Source organism: Ochotona curzoniae, unplaced genomic scaffold (assembly GCF_017591425.1).
Source record: "Ochotona curzoniae isolate NIBS_2020 unplaced genomic scaffold, NIBS_Ocur_1.0 scaffold_4506, whole genome shotgun sequence".
NCBI lineage: Eukaryota > Metazoa > Chordata > Mammalia > Lagomorpha > Ochotonidae > Ochotona > Ochotona curzoniae.
Genome location: NW_024467119.1, coordinates 45,147,896 through 45,169,303, shown reverse-complemented (window position 1 = coordinate 45,169,303; position 21,408 = coordinate 45,147,896). Strand labels below are relative to the sequence as shown.

The window sequence follows — 21,408 nt, the reverse complement described above, 5'->3', positions numbered from 1 at the left end:
AAGTTTCTATTACTGTACTAGAAAGTTTGCAGTGATAAAAATGTTCTGTTTTATTCTCTGAAACTGAGATATTTCTTGTTAAAGCCTAAATATTTTTTCCTGCAATTCATTGACCATTTCGATATCTAAGAAGAATTTTCATATACTGTATATAAGCTTCAATACTAATTCTGATGTAAAAGCTAATGAATGACTGGAATTGGCACGCTGGCATCCCATAGCAGAGTTCCTGGGTCTGAGTTCTGATCCCACTGCAGTTCCAGCTTCCTATCAATGTGTGGATACTTGGAGACAGTGTTTGAGTGCTGGGAGATCAGGATTGAGTGCCCAGATCTTGGCCCAGCCCCATTGGTGTGGTCCTCTGGGGAGTGACTAGCAGCCAGAACATCTGTTTATCCCCTATCTCCCCCTGCTTCCTTACCAAAAAAAAAAAAAAAAAAATTAATGAGAAAATAAGATAGCTTGCTTTTGACAACCTGAGCTCAAAAGACATAACTATGGCTCCCCAAAATAACAACATTCTTGGATGAGGATAATGCAATTATGGATAGGAGAAAGACGCAAGATTCTCAGAAATGCACAATTAGAGGGAAAGCCATAAAAAGGCAGTTGTATAAAGAGACACTGAAAAACAGGCATGTGGCATGAACCAGACAAGTTGTCAGACAAGCTAGAATTCCATGTTTTTTTTTTTTTTCTCATTTCCAGGTGACAGAACACTTATATAACCCTGAACTTTGGCATTCCCAACCCGGCACTATGCAACACATTGTAGTATTAACAAAGGCAAATAATTAACACACAACTTAGGGTGATTACCTTTTCTTGATCTGTTCTACTTCTGCTCAGATTTTAATATAGCAGATTTTATCAACATGCTGTAAAAGTTAACTCATTAACACCCTTGTCAGAGATAACTACAGCGTGCTTTTTTTCTTAAGTACTTCTGAGGCATTTTCACTAAATACAGCTGATTTATGTACAAAATGTAACACTAAGCATCACCCATGATGCCTCCTCTTAGACTTAGTCTAAGGTCTAAGTCTTAGTTCCTTAGAATTCCAGGCACTTTCTTCTTTAACAGCAGGGATAGATTCACAATGAAACAAAAATTGCTCTTGTTTAAGGTTATCTAAGGTCGATGGCATGAATTTGAACCACTACCATGTCCAAACCTAACTTGTTCCTTAGCTCAATGTAATGTGGACACTTCGTGATCAAAATCAGGTCAATTATCTGAGTTCAACAGTCACAGAGGGCTACTGTCAAGCTCAGTGAAAAATAAGACACGAATTCATAAACTATGGGAGTAAAGAGCTAATAGGGATGTCATTTCATGAGTACCACATCACATTTTACTCAACTATCAAGGGTTTTTCCTCATTTAACCCTTATAATCACATGACATATTAAATACTTCCTATATCTTAGTTTACACATTAAAATGAGTCATTCACACATGGTCATATAACTGAAAACTAACAGCTAGAATTTAAAACTACAACATCTCATGTTCCCCTACAGCATGGCAACTAATGGCCTTACAGCCCATGCAAAGTTAGAGACCTGTTCATGATACAAAGAACATTTGTCCAAAACACTCCATTTCTCACTCTGATTCAAGAACACGAACAAGGGATAGAAATGGGTTTATGATAGGTATCAATGACCACATTCAGGACCCCAAAAGTCCACAGGCAGCTAGAACTAATCAAGAAGATTGGAGATGAGCACTGTCTTCTTTGCCAAAACCCATAAGAAATGAAGGAACCATGATACTTGATACAGTGTTTTCTGTCACCTCCTTCATACATATCAAATCCCATAGTAAATTGAACCACCACTATCACTTGATGAGTTTCCCATTTCCAAAGGCTAGCCACAGATCAATAGGTGCCTCCTTTGAAATAAACATTTCTTTATCAAAGCACACCTAAATGCAAGAAAACATCTATTTTCAGTTGTCAAACTGAAACAATCTTCAAAGATAACTGGAGCCAGACAACAGTACAAAGCTACATATATGCAAATATTACATACATATAAATATAAAATCTTCCAAGAGGTCTTCAAAAACTGTATGGAGCATGTACCATATGGAAAAATATGTGTCGGTTTTTTTTAAAAAATTACAACAAAATAAACTTTCATTTTAATTCCATTTTTCTACATGTCTGATTATCCTGTGTGAATGCATTTTTCTTTCGAGCCTTGGGACAGTAGGAAGCATCACAAGAAATGTATCAAGAACCCATCCCATGGTGTAGAAACAATTGACTCAAATTCCAAACTACACCAAAGAAAAGAAGTGGAAAATAAAGCTCCTTACATGATTAAGATGCTGTTTTGTTGTGTTTAATATACTCAGAGAATATTCAATCAACTTTCATAGTAAAATCAGTAGTAAGAGGTATAAATCTGATTATGAAAAACAGTGCCTCAAGACAGCTGAATTGTATCTTATAGCCATTTTAAGGTGGATAGAAGCCAGTTGTGTATAAGCTAAAATTGAAGTAGTCCCAGGATGTGGTTAAGAACTTGCATTTTCTAACAAATCAGTCACTCAATACCATGTCAATTAACTCCATAATGTTGTAAACTGGTGTTGATGTTATGTTACTGATTTTAATTGGTCGGGATGTTATTTTGCCAGCTCTGCTCTTAGACCAGAAATGGTCTTCCCAAGAAACTGTTGAATTTATCTGGATAATAAGATGCTGGACTCAATGCATGGTAGATGCTTGCAATGAAAGAAGCATGACTGGATTTGAACTGTAATACTGTAATAAGGTGGACTAATCCACCATGTGGGAAGGGCACGGAAGGGGTTGAGGGGAACCTCAGAGCCTATGAGTGATGTCATAAAATGAAATGCAATTTAAAAAAAAAAAAAAGAAATGCCTAGAGAAAAAGCTGGCAATTAGAATACATTTAGTTAGTGCTTAAAATAAAACTCAGGGGCAGGAATTACGGCTCTGAGATGAAGGTGGCTTGCCCACATCACATATCTGAGTGTCTGAGGCCAACTCTCACCTCTTCTTCCTATCCAGCCCTAAGAGCCTGGGGTGCCTGCCATGTGCAGGGGAGACCCAGAAGGTGTTGTCTCCTGGCTTTGACCTGTCTGTTGGTGACATTTGAAAGTGAACTAGGGAATGACGAATATCTCTCGTCTCTTTCCCTACCACTCCCACCTCCCTACTTTTCAAAGAAATAATAAAATAAAATCCTCTGAGTTAGAACAGCCCACAGTGAGATGAGTTGCATACTCTCCTCAGGAGTGTAGCTCCAGGGCTACTGCAGGAGCTGCAGGCTAGCTTGCCCTTTCCTGTGGCCCCCACACAGGCCACCAGGAAGCTGATGCCTTCCCATGCCCACTCTGAGACCCTGGAGAACTTCCAGGTCAAGACCTACAGAGGCCCCACAGTGATCACAGTCAGTGGCCTTCTCATTTTTAGACACATCTCCCCAACAGAGGGCAGACCCTGGGAGCCCAGAAAAGCTATGGATTCCTAAATCACCTTGCACCCATATTCTTTATAAGCACACGTAATAGAGAATTGTAGCTGCAAGTCATTTTGCTTATGTTAGAGACTCTAACTGAATTTGTTTTTATTTGTTAATGCTTTTCCTGTACTGGCACTGCTTGTGTTTCCTACAACTAAATAATACGAAGAGTGGAACAAGACCTTCCATACACAACTCAGATTTTTCCAGTACACCCAATGCAAGTAAGTGGTAAAATCAAATGCTAACCAGCATGCATACTTATATTTCAATTAAACTAAATAAATGCTAAATATACTTGCCCCAGAAACCTAGCAGAAACAACTTACCTGAGTATTAATAAGCCTGATTGTGAAAATTAAGTGCATTTTATAGGTGCTTTTTAAAATAGTAATTTAACCTTTACTAAATTGCCTTAGTTAAATTGATACCAAGATCTAAAAATTCAATTAAGATAAAATTATTATCTTATATTTTCAATATTTTGCCTTCAATATTTTGCCTTCTGTCTCAACATACCTGCCACTGCCACATTTTAACTAAACAGCACTTTAGTGTACAGCATGTACAAAGTGCCAGAAGAAAATGAGCAAAACCGAACTTGCTGCCTCCAAGGCATTTGCAATCTGCATAAACAAATGTCAACCCCTGAGATGCACGGGCAGCAAGCAGTTGTTTCATAATGGCAGAAAGAATGCATTTTGAAAGAAATTAGTGAGACATGTTAATAATTCTGAATTGTTGGTGCTTAAGCTGAAGGAAAGGTGCTGTCCTGTGTTTTTCAGGTTTTAAACTGTGAATCAGAGGTTTTTTTTAGCCAGTGAGTAAAACTGATTGAGTTTAACAGGTCCTGACACACTTGCAAATAAAATCTTTTTCTACACACAGTCCTTTCATATACAAAAGACTTATATAAGGGTGGAGTCTTACGTATACCACTCCCACCCGGCTGCCTCGGAGCATGCCGCTCCAAACAGCACATCCAATAGCTCCATTCTTCAAAACAAATGTTCCATGACCTCTGCTTCCATGCAGGCCTCGGCACCAAACCCACCTCCACCCCCGCCCGGCCACACCCCTCCTCACAGCATCAGTCTCTCCTTGCTTTCCCCTCCTCCTCTCTGAAACCCTGCATCTCCACTTGCTCCTCCTCCTTCTCAGGTGGAACAATGTAGCCGTGACCCCCCCCATTAAGACCTCACTGCAGACTTGCAAGGAAGAGATCCACAAGCCTCCGTGGGACAGCCATACCTTCTGCAGCAGATCTCCTTTGCAGAAGAAGCGTGATTTGGGCTTTATCGTAGCAACTTGAACAGCAGCTGCCAGATCATATCGCAGATCCATATAATCAAGGGAATCGAAGTTTTGTCCTGCTTTTTCTCTAAAGCAGGATTTCTGCTTCTAGAGCACACTGTATCGAAAAGAAGCTTGTGCAGCACACCATGCAGCATAAACTCGTGGCAAGCTCACCCCAGGTGAGGAGGGGTGGTCAACAATTCCAGTATCCAAAGCTGACAAAATGGAGTGCCATGACAATCTCATTGCTCTTCCCTTTTTAAAAAATTCATAATATCAATTACATAAAATTAGGTATATATCCATTCTTCACTGCTGAGCAAACACACTATAAATATGCTATTTCTGGCCTACCTTGAGAGTCCCAGTGGCAAGGCAAAAAGAAATGAAACTCTGTGGATAGCAACTCAGCAAGCGCCTGGCTCCAGAGCCTGCCAGGCCTGCCGGCTCCCAGGTAGGGGCTCTCTGTAGACCTGTATCTGTTCTTTGAGTGCTATCCCATACTCGTGCACTCAGTCACCTCACAGAGAGTTGCCAGTGATATTTCTGGACTCTCCTGCACGGAAGGAAGCTAATCATCAGACAGATGCTGCTGCATAGATGACAGTTTGTGGCCCTCAAACCTAGATTTTCTCCAACAGAAGCTGATTCTCTGTCAGTATCAGCCAAATATGCCAAGGAGCTTCGTCTAATCCCTAGTGTAGCAAAGAACAGCTTGGCAATATGAAAACACAACAAGCACACAATCCTAAAGAAAGGAGTATTAAGAAAAGGGCCATTGCTGTTGACACAACCTGAGACTAGAGGCAGGTCAGGTTAGGTTACATGGCAGCACCCACAGGCACATGCCACAACTGGAGCTGGGAGTGGCCCTGGCAGGGCATCTTCGGGGACACCCCTGCTAGACCACAGCACCTGCTGACACATGTGCAAGCTGGGGTGGGGGTATGCAACACCAGTCTGGACCGTAGCATCCACTGAGATACATGAGACCCTGTGCTGGGAGTGGCCTGGGATCTCTGGGGACACCCCTGATAGGATACAGCAACTGCCACTGCATGTGAGAGCCAGGGCTGGGGTGGACGGGACTGGGCTAGTTGTAGCACTCACAAGCACATGTGAGAATTGGAGCTGGGGCAGATATAGTGGGGACTTTTGGGGGTCATCCCAATTAGGCCACAGCAATCAACAGTTTACACAAAAGTTGGGGCTGGGGGCTAGACCACAGCACCTACGGTGTGTGCAAGAGCGGAGTCTGAGAGAGGCAAGCTACAGTATCCACCAGTATATGTGAAAACAGGAGTTGGTAGGGGTCACCCCACAGCACCCACCAGTATGCGCACAAGCAAGGCCTGGAGAGGGATGGGCTGGGCTACACTGCAACACCAACATTTGTATGACAACCAGGTTTTGGAGTGAGATTGACCAAACAACTGTTACGTGCATTGGCTGACGTAGGTAGCATACCGAGCCCAACCCTGCCCTAGCTGACATCAGGAAGGTCTGAAGGCCTCCCACGTGAAGGTTTTTAGGGGGCTCCCCAATTAGACCATTGTGCTTGATCCCTGACCTCAGAGAAAATCACACAGACATGTGGTCCAACTCCAGAGCACATGTTACAAGACAGGGCCACCTCGTTGCCGATCCTCATGCAAGAATGGAAAGCATACCCAGATGCACACGAAAGGCATGACAGCCAGCTCAGCTAACGCCAAAGCAGCTAGATCTGTGTACACACCGAGATGGACAAGAGCAGCCTTAGGCCATGGAAAGAACTTCATACCTCTGCTGTAACAAAGCCAACAATTTCTCAATCACATTCTTGGCACATTCTTGCCCACATCATGGCTTCAGATGACATTTCATTTCCTGGGCGATTCTGCAGTGTGACAGCAAGGAGCCGTGCACTTTTGCCCCATCCCACCCTCTGTGGAGGGATATGTCCCCCTCCTTGACCTTCTCTATCCTAATGGGAATTAGAGGCCCACATAGGTCTGTAGCCCCCTCAAATTTGTAATAAACATTTAAATTAAGTAAATAAATAAATACAAATGAAAGAGATATTGATGGCAGCAAAAGAAGTAGCCGTAAAGTACCGGGCAGGATGGAACAGCATGGATTTCAGAGAAAACCTACCTAGGGTCTTGCTGTGCCTCAACTCCAAAGCTCCACTGACGAGTCATGCAGCTTTCTCGTTTTCCTTGTCTGGAAATGGAGGTGACCACGTCTACCTGGCTGGAGTAACAATGGAGACACTGTAAGTCATAGCATCTGAGGCAGGCCAACCATAAGATGGTTATGATTGCTAGAGTACTAGTTATAAACCTGATGCTCACCTTATTCATTTGTTTTTATTTATCTTCATCCCGGTGCGTGCAAGGTGAGGACTTGAGCCACTAGTCTACCGTGCTGGGCCCCATAATAAAGTTTTACTGGAATGTTAGCATGGTCACTTTTTTTGTTTTTGTATGCTGTCTGTGATAGCTTCTGCTCTATGAAATGGCAGAAATGAATACTTGTGGCCTGTAAAGTGGATCATGTTTACTATCTCACCCTTGAAGGAACATCAGCCTCTATCCCATCTCTTCATGGTGGTTTAGTTTTATCATAACACTTTCCACTGTCTCCATTTTTGCTTTCTTGTTTTGTGTTTCCCCACCAAATGTTAGCTTCCTAATTGTAGATCTTACAATGTGGTAGTTCTCTATATCCCAGCAATATAACCATGATAACTAATACATATCAGTATGGATGAGTGAAATATAGTGTTCTTGAGCACTCAGTATATGTCAGACACAGACATAGTCCCCTAATCTGGACAATCATCTGGATGAATAGATATCAATGTCTTATTAATTAATTAATTAATTAATTTGTGAGAACCCAGTGCAGTGGTCTAGTGGCTAAATAAATTTCACCTTGCAACTTGCCAGGATCCCATATGGGCACCGGTTTGTGTTCTGGTTGCTCTACTTTCCATTTAGTTTCTACTTTCCATTTAGTTGCTCTACTTTCCCATGCTGTGGCCTGGAAAAGCAGTGAAGGATGGCCCAAAGCCTTGGGATCCTGCACTCACATGGGAGATCTGGAAGAAGCTCCTGGCTTCAGACTGGCTTAGTTCCAGCCAGTGCAGCCACTTGGGGAGTGAAGCAGCAGAATAAAGATCTTTCTCTCTGGGTCTCCTTCTCTTTGTAAATCAAGATTTCCAATAAAAATAAGTCTGAAAAAAAAATTTTTTCGTGATACATTTCCATAGACTCACAGATTTATCCTTCCGTCCTCCCCATTTATTCTTCCCCCTCAACTGATTTCTCCCATGTTATTATAATAATATATTCCTTCAGCAACAGTCACAAGTCCATTATTCCTTTTTTTAAGTGTAGCATGACATTGTACATATAAAGATAGAAAGCACAACATCTTATTGTTACTATATCTTTAATAATTTCATTGGTAGTCCATCTGACTTCCCAATAAAAATAAATAAAGCTATAAAAAATCTTAAAAATTATGAACACTGAAATCTAAATTGTATATAATTTTCTTATAGAATTTTCTGTTTTGTTTAACCACTCAAATCAGGAGACATACAAAAACAGGTCTTAGCTTGATAACCTTTTGCACCAGAAAGTTGACCCTGAGAGAGAGATGGAAAAGCCTCTCTACTCAATCTTATTGCTCGGAGTCTGTGAACTAAACTGAGAAAAGACAAATTATCGGAGCAAAATACAAAGTTGTTGATGTTTATTCATACATAGTGTTAGAAAATATGTTTAAAATTTGGAAAACAAATGACTTTTAGGACCTTGGAGAATAGATGGGAAATACGATGGTTTCATGACATCTGTTTGAGAACTCTACTATCCTGATGCTGACCTTGTGGCTCCACTGACAAAAGCCAATCTTCTCTGTTTTGGGAACCAATGGAAAGGGGCTTTATCATGGTCAAGGTCTTCTAGGAGGTTCTGCTTTGAATCAGATATGGGAGATCACAAAAAGCCTCATCTGGCTGGTGCCAAATCTCAAACACCTTCAAATCGAAACAATATTTATGCCAACATAATACTCTGCACCTCTGTCCACATCTTGTGTGCCATGGAATACTAGGAAGTAAAAGTTTAAACGAATTTTATAGATATTAATACACACTGTTGCCAAATGGCTTCTTCAAATGGTATTGAACTCACAACGTCAGGTTAGCTTGTTTTGACCCATCAAGAACTTTCTGGTCTGAATGCAGCTGTGCACCATTATACTCATATGTACCTGCTGACATCAGTGTATACGCCTCTGTGAAAACAGAACCAACCCAGCAACTGCAACCACCAGCTGATCGGGGCAATGGACTGTGCCGGGCCCTGTACTTGCTAGAACACACAAGAATCTGGTCTGGGAATACCTCAAAGTTTCTTTGGAGGTCTCTCCAATCGAAATGCCAGACTCAGAACCCTAACCAAGAAAAGACAGAAGACAGAACAGGTCAATCAACCACCTCAGCTATTTGTTGGCAGCAAAATACTGGGCAAATGGAGACTCTATGAGGGACTAGGTCAATCAGTGGATTCTTCAACGACCTCATCGTGCTCGGAGTGGCGAGACTGGCAGCGACTCATAACTGGTGAACTATCAAAACCACTTGAACAAGTATCTCAGAGCATGCCCCTCATCCGGGACTTTTGGTGGGTGGGAAACTGGGTGGGGCTTCCCCCTCAAAATAGCTCCCTTTACCTCAGATACATGAAGGAAACAATATAGAAATAATAGTCTTACCCACTTCCCTGTAGCCATTGAACCTTTTTACCCTAATTAACTATGTAAAGATTGTCAAAAATATAATTAAAAATTTGAAAAAAAAAGAAAATAAACAGGTAACCTACATTGCTCATGCAAGATTGTGTAGATTTGTAAAAGAGACTCTTTCTGGATGGGTGTCATGTCAGGATAGCACCACACTTGGCATTTGTCCCAGATGGTGGGTGATTTTCAGATGGACAAGTCTCCATAAAAGGTAGAGTAGATTGTTATAGTGCAGGGTAACAGGAAATAATAAAGTACTACTCAAATGCCAATACTACAAATTGGATATTGTAGAGTAAGCTGGAACACTTGCATGATTTTTATCAACAAAATTAAAACCCGACATTCGGACTCTTCCCTGGACAACTGAAGGAAATTCTTATTGTCTCAAGCTTACATGGGCGACACCTGCTTATTGTCATGAGGCTTGTTGGGCCAGGCGTAGATTCATGGAAAACCCGTGACCTTTAGGTCATGATTCATTTGCCCCAGGAAAAGCCAATCAATGGCACCAGGATCAAAACAATGGGAGGGGGAAAGGCCCTACAGCACCCACTCCCAACCATTTCAACTACACTGGAGAGGTACGTGAGAAAATATACCCCCAAATACCTTGGATTTTGTTTTTGTTTTTGAAATAGATTGTGTAGTATTGATGCCACTTTGAGCCATCTTTACATTGGTGTCTTTAAAGACTGTTCTTTTGAACTTACTTAATATTATATAGTCCACCTTGTGAAATAAGCTCAACAAAGGAAAAATACTTCATTACTGTGGTCCGTGCAGTGGATGTGGGGAACACGAAGGTGTGAAGAGTATTGTTCCATTGCAGGGAGGGCCTCAAGGAATTGCCCTCTGTATGGCAGGACCCACCCAAATGCAGCTCCACCTTCCTTTGCATGGACACCAGACCACCCTGCAGAAGAATTTCAATCCATTCAGGCATTGCTCACTACTGTGAAGTTGGCTTTTCACTCAAAGTAAGCTTGGAGGTTAATGTCAATAATAACTCCTGCAAAAGGGCCTTTTATTATTCATACTGTCTTGGCTCTCCCTGTTGACTGCATGCTAATCAAGGGATCTGTGTTTAGGGTTTCATTCTTTGATTTTTAGGTTCTCCTTTTCTTTGTGATACAAGATTGAGTTTTAGAATAAGAATTGTAATAGGAACTTCTATTGCTTTTAGGTGAAACAAATGGCAAATTACTCTAGGATACACCCGTTTGGCCATGACATCAAAAGTCTGTGCCAGGGCTTGTGATTGCTTCTATATAAATAAAGGGCACAGCTTTCTTGCATCGTCCATTATGATTCTGGAATTGTAGTGGTCCATTTTGTTCCTCTTTGCACCTCATCCACATACCCTTCTTGAGTTCTGAACTCAGCTGGGGCTGGACTCCGACACTTCATTCCTAAAACTACATTTCCATGCTTTTTCATAGGAGTTAGTGAATCTAAAGCATTTCTCTCCTGAAACTATGATTAAAATAGAAGTTAGCAGTGAATACACAACACAAGTAGACCATGTAGACAGTTTCAAGGACTACCAAGCACCTAGTTGACCTTCAAAACAAGGGCACTAAGTATGAAAACATGCTTCCCTTTCAGTCACTCAGCAAATATTTTCCCAAGCCAACACTAAACCAAGTGCTGTGTTACCACTGGAACAAGACAGATAAGAAGCAAGCAAAGCGGGAATTCAAGAGAAACAAGGTAAGGCTTCATTTTTAAATGAGCTGAAAACTGTTTCATATGAAATTCTCAAGAATGACTTCTCTGCAGCTGTCTGTTTCATTTAAATTGAAATGTTAAGCAAATGTATGTTCTCCAAGCTAAGAAAACTGAACAGGGTCCAAGAAGAGCCTGGAGAAGAAAGCTAGAAGTTATTTGAAGGGTTTTAGGAAAAAGAAGGACATGGTCCAGATACATGGAGAATGGGGCGGACCCTAGAAATGAATGATGCATCGCTCTGCAGAGGGGACTCAGGGGAAAGGTTCTCTCTCTCCCTCTTTCTGTATGCTTCTTTCTACAAATTGGCCTTTCAAGCAAATACATAAATAAATAAATAAATCACTTAAGGGGGGTGGCAGTGCAGTAGCCTGGCAGCTAAATACCTTACCTTGCATGCGCCAGAATCCCATATGTGCGCTGGTTCTAATTGAGACAGCCCTGCTTCCCATCGGCTCCCTGATTGTGGGCAGGGAAAGCAGCTGAGGATGGCCCAAACACTTGGGACCCTGCACCCATGTAAAAGATCTGGAAGAGGCTCCTGGCTCCTGCCTTCAGATTGGCTCAGCTCAAACCATTGCAGATGCTTGGGGAGTAAATCAATGCATAGAAGCTCTCCTCCTCGGTATACTTGACTTTGCAATAAAAAGAAATAAATCTTTAAAACAAACAAACAAAACAAAAACAAAAAAATATGTCCAACAAGGTCAAGAGGTCTCATTAGTTTCTAAAATAATCAGATCTAGAACCCAAGATTGTTAGCCCAGGATAACTTATAGAGCACATAATTTATTTTAATTTTTTTTAAGATTTGTTTATTTTATTGGAAAGGCAAATGTACAGAGAGGAGGAGAGACAGAGAAGAAGATCTTCCATCCGATGATTCACTCCCCAAGTGGCCACAACAGCTGGTGCTGTGCCGATCCGAAGCTAGGAGCCAGGAACTTCTTCCCGGGTCTCCCACATGGGTGCATGATCCTAAGGATTTGGGCCATCTTGTACTGCTTTCCCAGGCCACAAGCAGGGAGTTGGATGGGAAGTGGAGCTGCCTGGATTAGAACCGGCACCCATATGGGATCCCAGTGCGTTCAAGATGAAGACCTTAACCATTACACTATTGCACCGAGCCCAGAGCACATAATTTAAACTACAGGGTATAACAAGGAAATGAGGTTTCCAGAGGAAGCAGGACTGGCTGACTGTTCTAGATCCAGGTAATCTGAGAGTGGAAGAACACTGGCAACATATTCCAAGTTGGGAACTGAGCTCTGACTGGGATTTCTTGCAAGGCTTTGGGGTGCCTTCTGCCCTTCACTCATGGCACTGTGCATTCCCCACATGTTGTTCTTCCCCGGGTCCCACTGATCCCTCTATTCCAGCAGTGAAAGTATTTTCCCGCAGCACTGATGTAAGTTAATAACATCGCTCTGCAAGAAAAAGATCATTTGCAAATAATTATCAAAGGTGTTTATTGAAGTAAATTAGGTTTCTCTCTTGCCCTTTTAGATCACAGGGAGAAGGAAAGGAACAAGTCCACATGGAGCTGTGTGACCTTGAACAAGCCTGTCCCTTTTCTGTGCCTTATAGTTGTTATTGACGAAACAGAATAGCTGAAGCAAATGACCTCAAGTTCTTAAAACAACTTATGACATAATGTTCTTATTAGAGTCCTATCCATCCATGTATTTATCTTCAAATTTCATCAGTGTGAAAAGACCATCTGAATAGAAGTTCAGAAACCTTGGCATGAACCCAAAATTTACCAGCAGGTGTCCTAGTATTGTGCCCAGATTTTGAGATCTCCAGAAATCAGCATTAGTCTGAAGTTGATCCAAGTGCACAAGGATCATTTATTGAAACTCAACACATCCCAAGCCTCAGTTCTTGCTTGAGAGCAGGAAGCTCGCTGACACACTGGCCAATCGGCCAGCTGGGACCAACACTCCTTCCTGGAAGTGTGACCCTGAACAGCACATCCATAGGATTTTTACAGGGGCAGTTCACAATACCTTGAAGAGGGAAAGTTCACAATAGTCTGCAAGGTGATGGGAAATAACACACATTCCCTACCTGTCTCGGCTAGACAGCCCATGCCTCCAGCAACTAAGCGAAGCACCCACTTCATTGCTTGGTGCCACCTGTGGGATAACTAGATTTAGGTGGGCCTTGATTCATAAGAATTGGGACCCATTAGAGCTAAAGGTCACATAGGCTGCTAAACCTCACATAGGCCATTTAGCCTGCAAGCTCATACAGTTTCTTAGTAGCAATGAGCCAGGAACAAATGGTTGGGATTTTGATACTGAGGTTCTTCATTTCCCCCTCTTTCTACTAACTATGGGAGCCAATCATGGCTCCCAGATCTCCATTTCTAAATCAGATTCAGGACAGGGGTAGTACTGGGATTTCAGAACCATCACTTGTACTGTACCAATGCGGTCCCAAACAAAAGTAAATAATCTATTAGGAATGCAAGGCCCGGGCCCAGTTCAGTGGCCTAGTGGTTAAAGCCCTAGCCTTGAAAGTGCCAGGATCCCATATGGATGCTGGTTCTAATCCTGGTGGCCCCACTTCTCCTCCAGCTCCCTCTTGTGGCCTGTGAAAGCTTTGGCACCTTGCACCCACGTGGGAGACCTGGAAGAAGTTTCTGGATCCTGGCTTCTGATTGGCACAGTACTAGCCATTGCGGTCATTTAGGGAGTGAATCATCAGACGGACGATCTTCCTCGCTGTCTCTCCTCCTCTCTGTGTGTCTGACTTTGCAATAAAAATATTATAAAACAAAATAAAATAAAATAAAATAAAATAAAATAAAATAGAAATGCACTTCTTTAAAAAAAAAAGACTGCAAGGCCCAAAGGTTAAATGCATGTTAGAATATTCAAGGGGCCTAATAGGGTAGAAATTAAAGTAGTATGCCAGGGGCATGTATCAAACCAAGGCTGAAACTACCTCTTCATCTGTTCTCACTCTCTTTTTCTCTTAGCTAGGCCTTCTCGTACTTTGACCATCGATTCTTCATTATCACTGGGTGGTCAGCATAGACAAGGTAGCTTCAGGAATCAGAGACCCTGACTGCCTATCATCCCAGCTGACTCCTCACATTTCCAAACAGAGGAATGGACCCCAGCTGCTGTTTAGGGAAGAGAGAGCAGTGACCACTCTTAGCTACTTCCTGCTGAAAGGGGGCGTTGTTGAATAACAGCAGTAGTAGGGGTTCTAGAGGTTCCTGGCAGAAGGTGGAAGTCATCAGGTGTCTGAAGTACTGCCTGGCACTTGAAGTCTTCTCTTTGTTAAAGCCTAGTGCTTGCTTTGGCAGCACATATTCTAAAATTGGAATGATACAGAAAAGATTAGCATGGCTCCTGCACAAGGATGAATCTTTGTTAAAGCCTAGATAACAGAACATAGCATAGTTATAATCTTTCCCAACCTAGCAGGTCATGAGTTCATTTAGAAACCCCACTTGGAATACTTGAACTTTAAAGCTTGAATGTAAAAGATTTTTCAGGTTTCAACTTTTGTCAAAGTAAACATTACTTTAGTTTAAGACAATGAACTACATTTATATCAGTTAAATTAACTCCTTTAAGTCTCAAGTTTTGGATCATACTCAATGAATACAATGGAACATATGAAACCTCTTCTGAGATGCATAAAATTGCTAACCTAGATCAATCAGAAGACACAGTAACAATGCAAGGATTAGCATATAGCACCAGGACATAAGCCCATCACAGGACAGGTAAATGCAAACTGACTTCTTGGCTAACCTTAACAATTATTGAAATTTGACATTTTAAAATTCTACAGTAGTTTTGCATCTAGCTAGGAAACAGGCAAGTGTTAGATTTTCTAAAACAGTTATACTTTACCAACCATTGCAAGCCCTAAAAGTTTCAGGAAGACATCTAGCCTAGAACATGAAGCACAGCACTCAAAATACTTTGTTACACAACCTACTGGTCACATTGTAGATGGCAAAAGATTTAAACTAGTTTTCATTTACAATAGCCCAGCAGTATATAGTAAGTATCCCAACAAGCTTTTACAGAACTTTATATGCTTTACGGCAGAGGTAAGCAATCTACTAGTTTATAGCCTAACAAGCCATGTACTTGCAATTGAAGAACCCAAGAATCTTAAATAGATGAGCAAAGAGATCCCAAACAATCTAAGTGAGGAAGGCATGAGCTCTGCTTCAGAGCACTCGTGGTGTATTACCCCAGTGAAGTCTAACAGAAATTTGGGGGATGGCAAACATCCCTTAACGGGTTCTAGTCAGTGGTACTAGTTGAGCAGTCATAGGTCAGCCAATTTGCAGGCCGCCGGGAGCCACTGTATTCTAAGCTCTTCCTGTTGATAACTTTCACATCAATTAATGTAAATACCTAACAGACATAAAATTCTGTCCATTTTTGATGATAGCCAAAGTTATTTTTATGTCAAAATGGATATTATTTACAAGCTACACCTAACTAAATCTAGCCAGTCACACTACTGGTAGTAGGAATGTACAAAACTTCTGAACAATTGCCTCTCAGCAAAAGAGCTAAATATTCCGACATAACCAAAACTGAGATGATAAATCTTAATATACTAAAATATAGCAAGGTTTACTATTAATTTTACTATGACTCTGAATATACAGGTCCTGCATGGAAACTCAATACACAGTGACTCTAATGAATTTAACAAATTAGCACTCTTATGTGTGACGTCAGTGACCTGAGGCTCCAGACATGCAATGCTTAGGCTGTGGAAGCCTCTAGAATCCACAACAACTTCAGTAGACCTGGCCACACCACACAGTGGAAGTTCTCTCCTCCATTGAGAGAAGAGCACAACCATCTTTGATGGCTGCTTCTTTGTACTGGGGTGTGGACCACTGAGGTCCTTCATGGAGGGACACTCTTAACAGCAGTGTCCCGGCATTCCACATCTGATACACTTGCTCTCTTGCTGGCTCTCCTGTCAGACCAGAATGCCTTTGGGCTGATTCTGAGTCCACTGTGTGCCACTCAAGATTGCCAGTCTATGAGTCTGCTGTAAGAGCTGCTTCCCATGTTGGAGCATGTTAACATTCTCTGAGATCTGAATTATCATTAAACGCTAACATACATATACCCATATATTTTCCATCTAGCTCATGGGGATTTGGGCTCCCATGGCCAGTTTTGAAACTATACCCTTAGCAGTAAGTCCACTTGAATACATGCAGAGCTATACAGCTGAACAGACTCTGTAGGTCCTGAGAAAACAGAAACAGACATGACTCTCCAAGAGCCTAATTATACATCTAGCAATTCTCATTTAGGAACATTTTCATCTATAAGCCAATTAAAATAGACACCATAGCTTGCCACATAAACATGTACATGCATATCAGGCAACACATATCATAAAACAAAACAGCTTTTGTAACAGCTACTTGAAAATTCTCTTAATTGTTTGAAGTTACCAATTGTTTAGAATCACACCTTGCTCTTAGTAATCTCAGTAAATTCTCATACCTACAGTTCACTATTATACTTTAGCTTTAATGGATGCAATAGGTCTGCTGGAACCTAGAAAACAAAGCATCTATGTTTAGAATTATCAAACATTAAACAAATAGAGACATCTATATTTCACATAGCACTGTGAAACCACCTGTAGGATTTCACACTCTCTTGTACTTTTCAGACCTAGGGGTCTAGCCATTATGACTGATGACACCACAGACGGTCACGTGGGGATCAGGAAGGATGGTGTGAGGAATGTACATATTAACACCAAGAGGGGGTATACCAACGAGCAGTTTGTTCCTCTAGCAGACGCCTTTTCTTGGTCTTTGTTCCTGTTCCCCTGCCTGGGGGAGGAAACACCTCCTTTTGATCTAAGCCTGAGGACTAGGGAGATTCTCTCCATAAATTTTCTTCTTTAAAGATCTATGTTTTATTGGAAAGGCAGATACACAGAGAGGAGGAGAGACAGAGGGGAAGATCCTTCGTCCAATGGTTCACTCCCCAAACAGCCGCAATGGCCGGAGCCAAGCCACTCCACAGCCAGGAGCCTCTTCCAGGTCCCTGCTGCAGCAGGTCCAGGGTCTCAAGGCTTTGGGCCATCCTCAAGTACCTTCCAAGGCCACAAGCAGGAGCTGGATGGGAAGCAGAGCCACAGGGATTAGAACCAGTGCCCATATGGGATCCTGGCACATTCAAAGTAAGGACTTTAGCTATCAGGCTATTGCATCAGGCCCTTTAACTGTTAAGCTATCACGCCAGGCCCTTCCCCTGTAAGTTTTCATATCAACAATTCCTGGAGCCTTCCTTGCAGGATTGCAACTAATCCTGGCTCCCTACTGGCAAAGTTTCCCAATGTAATCCAAAAAAATGTTTTTACAGATCTAATCAGTTGTCTGTCCTACAATTAACTTTACCAACTGAAAGATACAACTGTTGACATACAGTCTTCCGACTCTGAGACTACCAAGAGGCCTTAAAATATCTGATTAAAGATTCCTCATTATAATATCCATCCATTTCGTCAGACTGATTCAAACAGTAACATATCAAAGAAATGCTTTGTCACGTATAAAATGACCACACAAATATTTCAAAGTAAATACATATCAGAAAACCCTCTTGAAAAATGTAGCTCTGTTAAACCATGAGAATTTGACAAAGGGAATTAAATTACCTTACTGAGAGGCAAAATGTGTATTTCTTCGGTCAATTACCAAAAGAGAGATATAACCTTAAACACAGGGATTAGTGCATAAAATCATCTCATAACTTTAAAAAATTTAACAAATTCAAATGTTGGAACAAGAATAGAGCTTGCTGAAGCTGGATAGACAATTGACAAAGTCACCAACTAAACAGAGACTATCTAAAGTTCAATGTTTCAATTTTTTAACAGCTTTCAAAATTAGAGGGTTTTTTTGTTTTCAGATATTTACTAGCATTCCTATGCGTGCACACCTCAATAACTTCCTGCAACCACATCAATTCTAATGTAAGCCTATGTTAGGTACTAATGTTAAAAACTCAAAGTGTGGTAATAGTATCTTAAAAATTATAGCTAATTATATATAAAACTTACAAGATTCATTTCTCAACTTTTCTAACTTCCTCACCTCTGTCTCGACACGCTTAAACCTTTAAGTATTTTGTCCCAATTCATGGAAACACATTTTAACACAAACCCGCCTCAAAACTGGGAATGAGAAATTTTTCAAAGAACCTTCTTCTAGCTGGTTGGGGAATTTCCCCCCTTCTCAAATGAAGGCAGATAAGAAACACCACAACAGAAACAAAGTCCCAAATTCTTGGAAGGACAGACTCCAAGCATGCCCCTCCCTTTTCCATAGCTGGTAGGCCTGGAGCTTCTCAGCAGCTTGTTTCATTGAAGTCAAGAGAAAAACATAAACTTGGCTGTTGTCTTAAGAGGCTTCCCAGGAATTTACTGAACTTCGTTAACAGGTTTAGTTATCAATAAGATGAAAATAACTTAAAAGGAAAACATTTATTTTTCACAAGAAATCAGACTTTAATTGTTTTAAAGGCAAACATTCAAAAAATATACACATTATAACCAATTTCACTATACATCTTTTAATAATTTGTTGTTTTCCTGCAAGGCAAAATCTCACATGCTTCTTTATAAATAAGAACACAAGTAATTTATAATCTGGACCAATCTCATGATTAGAAAACATTTCAACCAATGAGCATAAATACTCATTTGCTTTAATAGCATATTTGATGCAACAAATTTAGCAAAATTTTATAATATTGTGAGATTATAATCCAAATTTTTAAAATGATAAATATATTATCCAAATTCTGTCTCAGTCTTTGAGAGTTCCAGAAATCCTACTAGAACTTTCAAAGTGATGAAACTTTGTTTTAGGACTTTGAAAAATTTTAGAGGTCTAAATGAGTTAAACAAAAAAGTACATCTAGGGCCCAGCGTGGTGGCGCAAGTGGTTAAGGTCCTCGCCTTGCATGCCCGGGATCCCATATGGGTGCCGGTTCTATCCCGGCAGCCCCACTTCCCATCCAGCTCCCTGCCTGTGGCCCGGGAAACCAGTCAAGGACAGCCCAAAGCTTTGGGACCCTGAACCCTCATGGGAGACCCGGAAGAGCCTCCTGGCTTCAGATCAGCATAGCATCAGCCATTGCGGTCACTTGGGGAGTGAATCATCGGACGGAAGATCTTCCTCTCTGTCTCTCCTCTCTGTATATGCGTCTTTCCAACAATAAAAAAAAAAAGTACATCTAACACTTAATTGAACATGTTAATAAATACTGTATGTTACATCTGATCAGTGCTAGGATAACACTATAAATTGAAGACCAAAATAGCAAGAAAGCGTTATACAAACCTTTCCCCAGCGGGGGCTGAAAGTCTGGTCTGTTAGATAAGTTAGACCTCTCTAAAATTGTTTACCAGGCGAGAAAGGGGGATAGTCATGGTCTGTCCCATCTCATCTGTCAGTCACACATGTACCCAATTCAAAACAAGAATAACAACTCAACAATAATAAACCAAACAATTTAGTCCAACATTTGGAACAAAGGCAAGGACCCTGTTTCAGATCTTTAGCATGCCCCCTGGGAAGCGTCACTCCCTGGGACCCCAGCCGTCACCTAAGAGATCCCAGCCGACTAGCCAATACCAGCGCGTCCACCTAGGCTGTATGTCAGCTTTTGGCTTCTTGTTCCAGAACACCTCACACTCAGGGGACTACTTCCCGGGGACGATCGAATGTTGTCCCCACTCTGTCCATTCAGAGAGTTTGGGATGGGGACCTTCTGCCACTGTCCCCACTAAAATTTATAGGTGCCCTCGTAGGCTCAAACCAATTCTAGACACGTGGCTCTCTCACAGTCCCTCACAGTTCAAAATTTAGCACCTAATTCGGTTATCCAATTTAATGTTTAACCTTTAGCTCAGACACAGAACATACAACAATTTAAGGACAAGACAAGCACAAACCAATAAAAGAAAACCAGCCAGAGGGGACATGCCCACTCCTTAGATGAAAACACCTGACACATTGAGTGTTCCTGCCCCCTCACTAGGTGCAAAAAATACCCCCAAATCAGCCAAAAACAAAAAGAGAAGAAAAATAAGACAAAACAATTAGCTGGCAAAGAATTGAGGTGAGACTCACCACACATGCTCCTCCAGTGGAGTTGTGATCATTTTGGGGATCCCGGATGAGCCCCCGTTTGTTGTGCCCAGATTTTGAGATCTCCAAAAATCAGCATTAGTCTGAAGTTGATCCAAGTGCACAAGGATCGTTTATTGAAGCTCAGCACATCCCAAGCCTCGGTTCTTGCTTGAGAGCAGGAAGCTCGCTGACACCCTGGCCAGTCAACTGGCCAGAACCAACACTCCTTCCTGGGAGTGTGGTCCAGACAGCACATCCACAGGATTTTTATAGGGGCAGTTCACAATACCTTGAAGAGGGAAAGTTCACAATAGTCTGCAAGGTGATGGGAAATAACACACATTCCCTACCTGTCTCGGCTAGACAGCCCATGCCTCCAGCAACTAAGCGAAGCAGCCACTTCATTGCTTGGTGCCACCTGTGGGATAACTAGATTTAGGTGGGCCTTGATTCATAAGAATTGGGACCCATTAGAGCTAAAGGTCACATAGGATTTTGATACTGAGGTTCTTTACTAGCAACAGGATGACCGCCCCTTCCCCATATCTTAAAAAGCAACTCTTATGCTTATGCCTTGGGGTTGTTTTGAAGCTTGAAGGAAGATAAAAGACTATGATCTGCAATCTGCACAGCTAGAGAAACGAGGACTGTAATTATTGTTAAAGTGGATGTTTGAAAGAAACACTGTATACATCACTCTCAACTGGGATAACAGGCTGAGTCCTGGTTATCTCTCACGTGACTTGCTACTTGTGTGGAGTAAATGACAGGTTGTTATTGGACTCCGGGCAGTGTGGGAGTGGAGAAAATCGTAGCCTTGCTATCTCCAAGGGAGCACTTCTTTAAATGTTTATATGAAAAAGAACCGCCCCCTGCTCCCCCCTCCAGAAGGAGCGCATAGTGAAGTGGGAAGAAGGAAT

The 21,408-nt window shown here is 41.6% G+C and overlaps 1 long non-coding RNA gene and 1 pseudogene across 1 annotated transcript; one reads left to right on the top strand and one right to left on the bottom strand.

The window, feature by feature from the left end:
- Positions 1 to 33: 33 nt before the first annotated feature.
- Positions 34 to 18,825, bottom strand: LOC121147534. Its single transcript, XR_005882398.1, has 3 exons — positions 18,740 to 18,825; positions 5,757 to 5,760; positions 34 to 45 (listed from the first exon to the last, which is right to left on the bottom strand). It is a non-coding gene; the product is annotated as an uncharacterized LOC121147534 (long non-coding RNA).
- LOC121147615 lies at positions 14,629 to 14,745 on the top strand (annotated as a pseudogene).
- Positions 18,826 to 21,408: the final 2,583 nt, after the last annotated feature.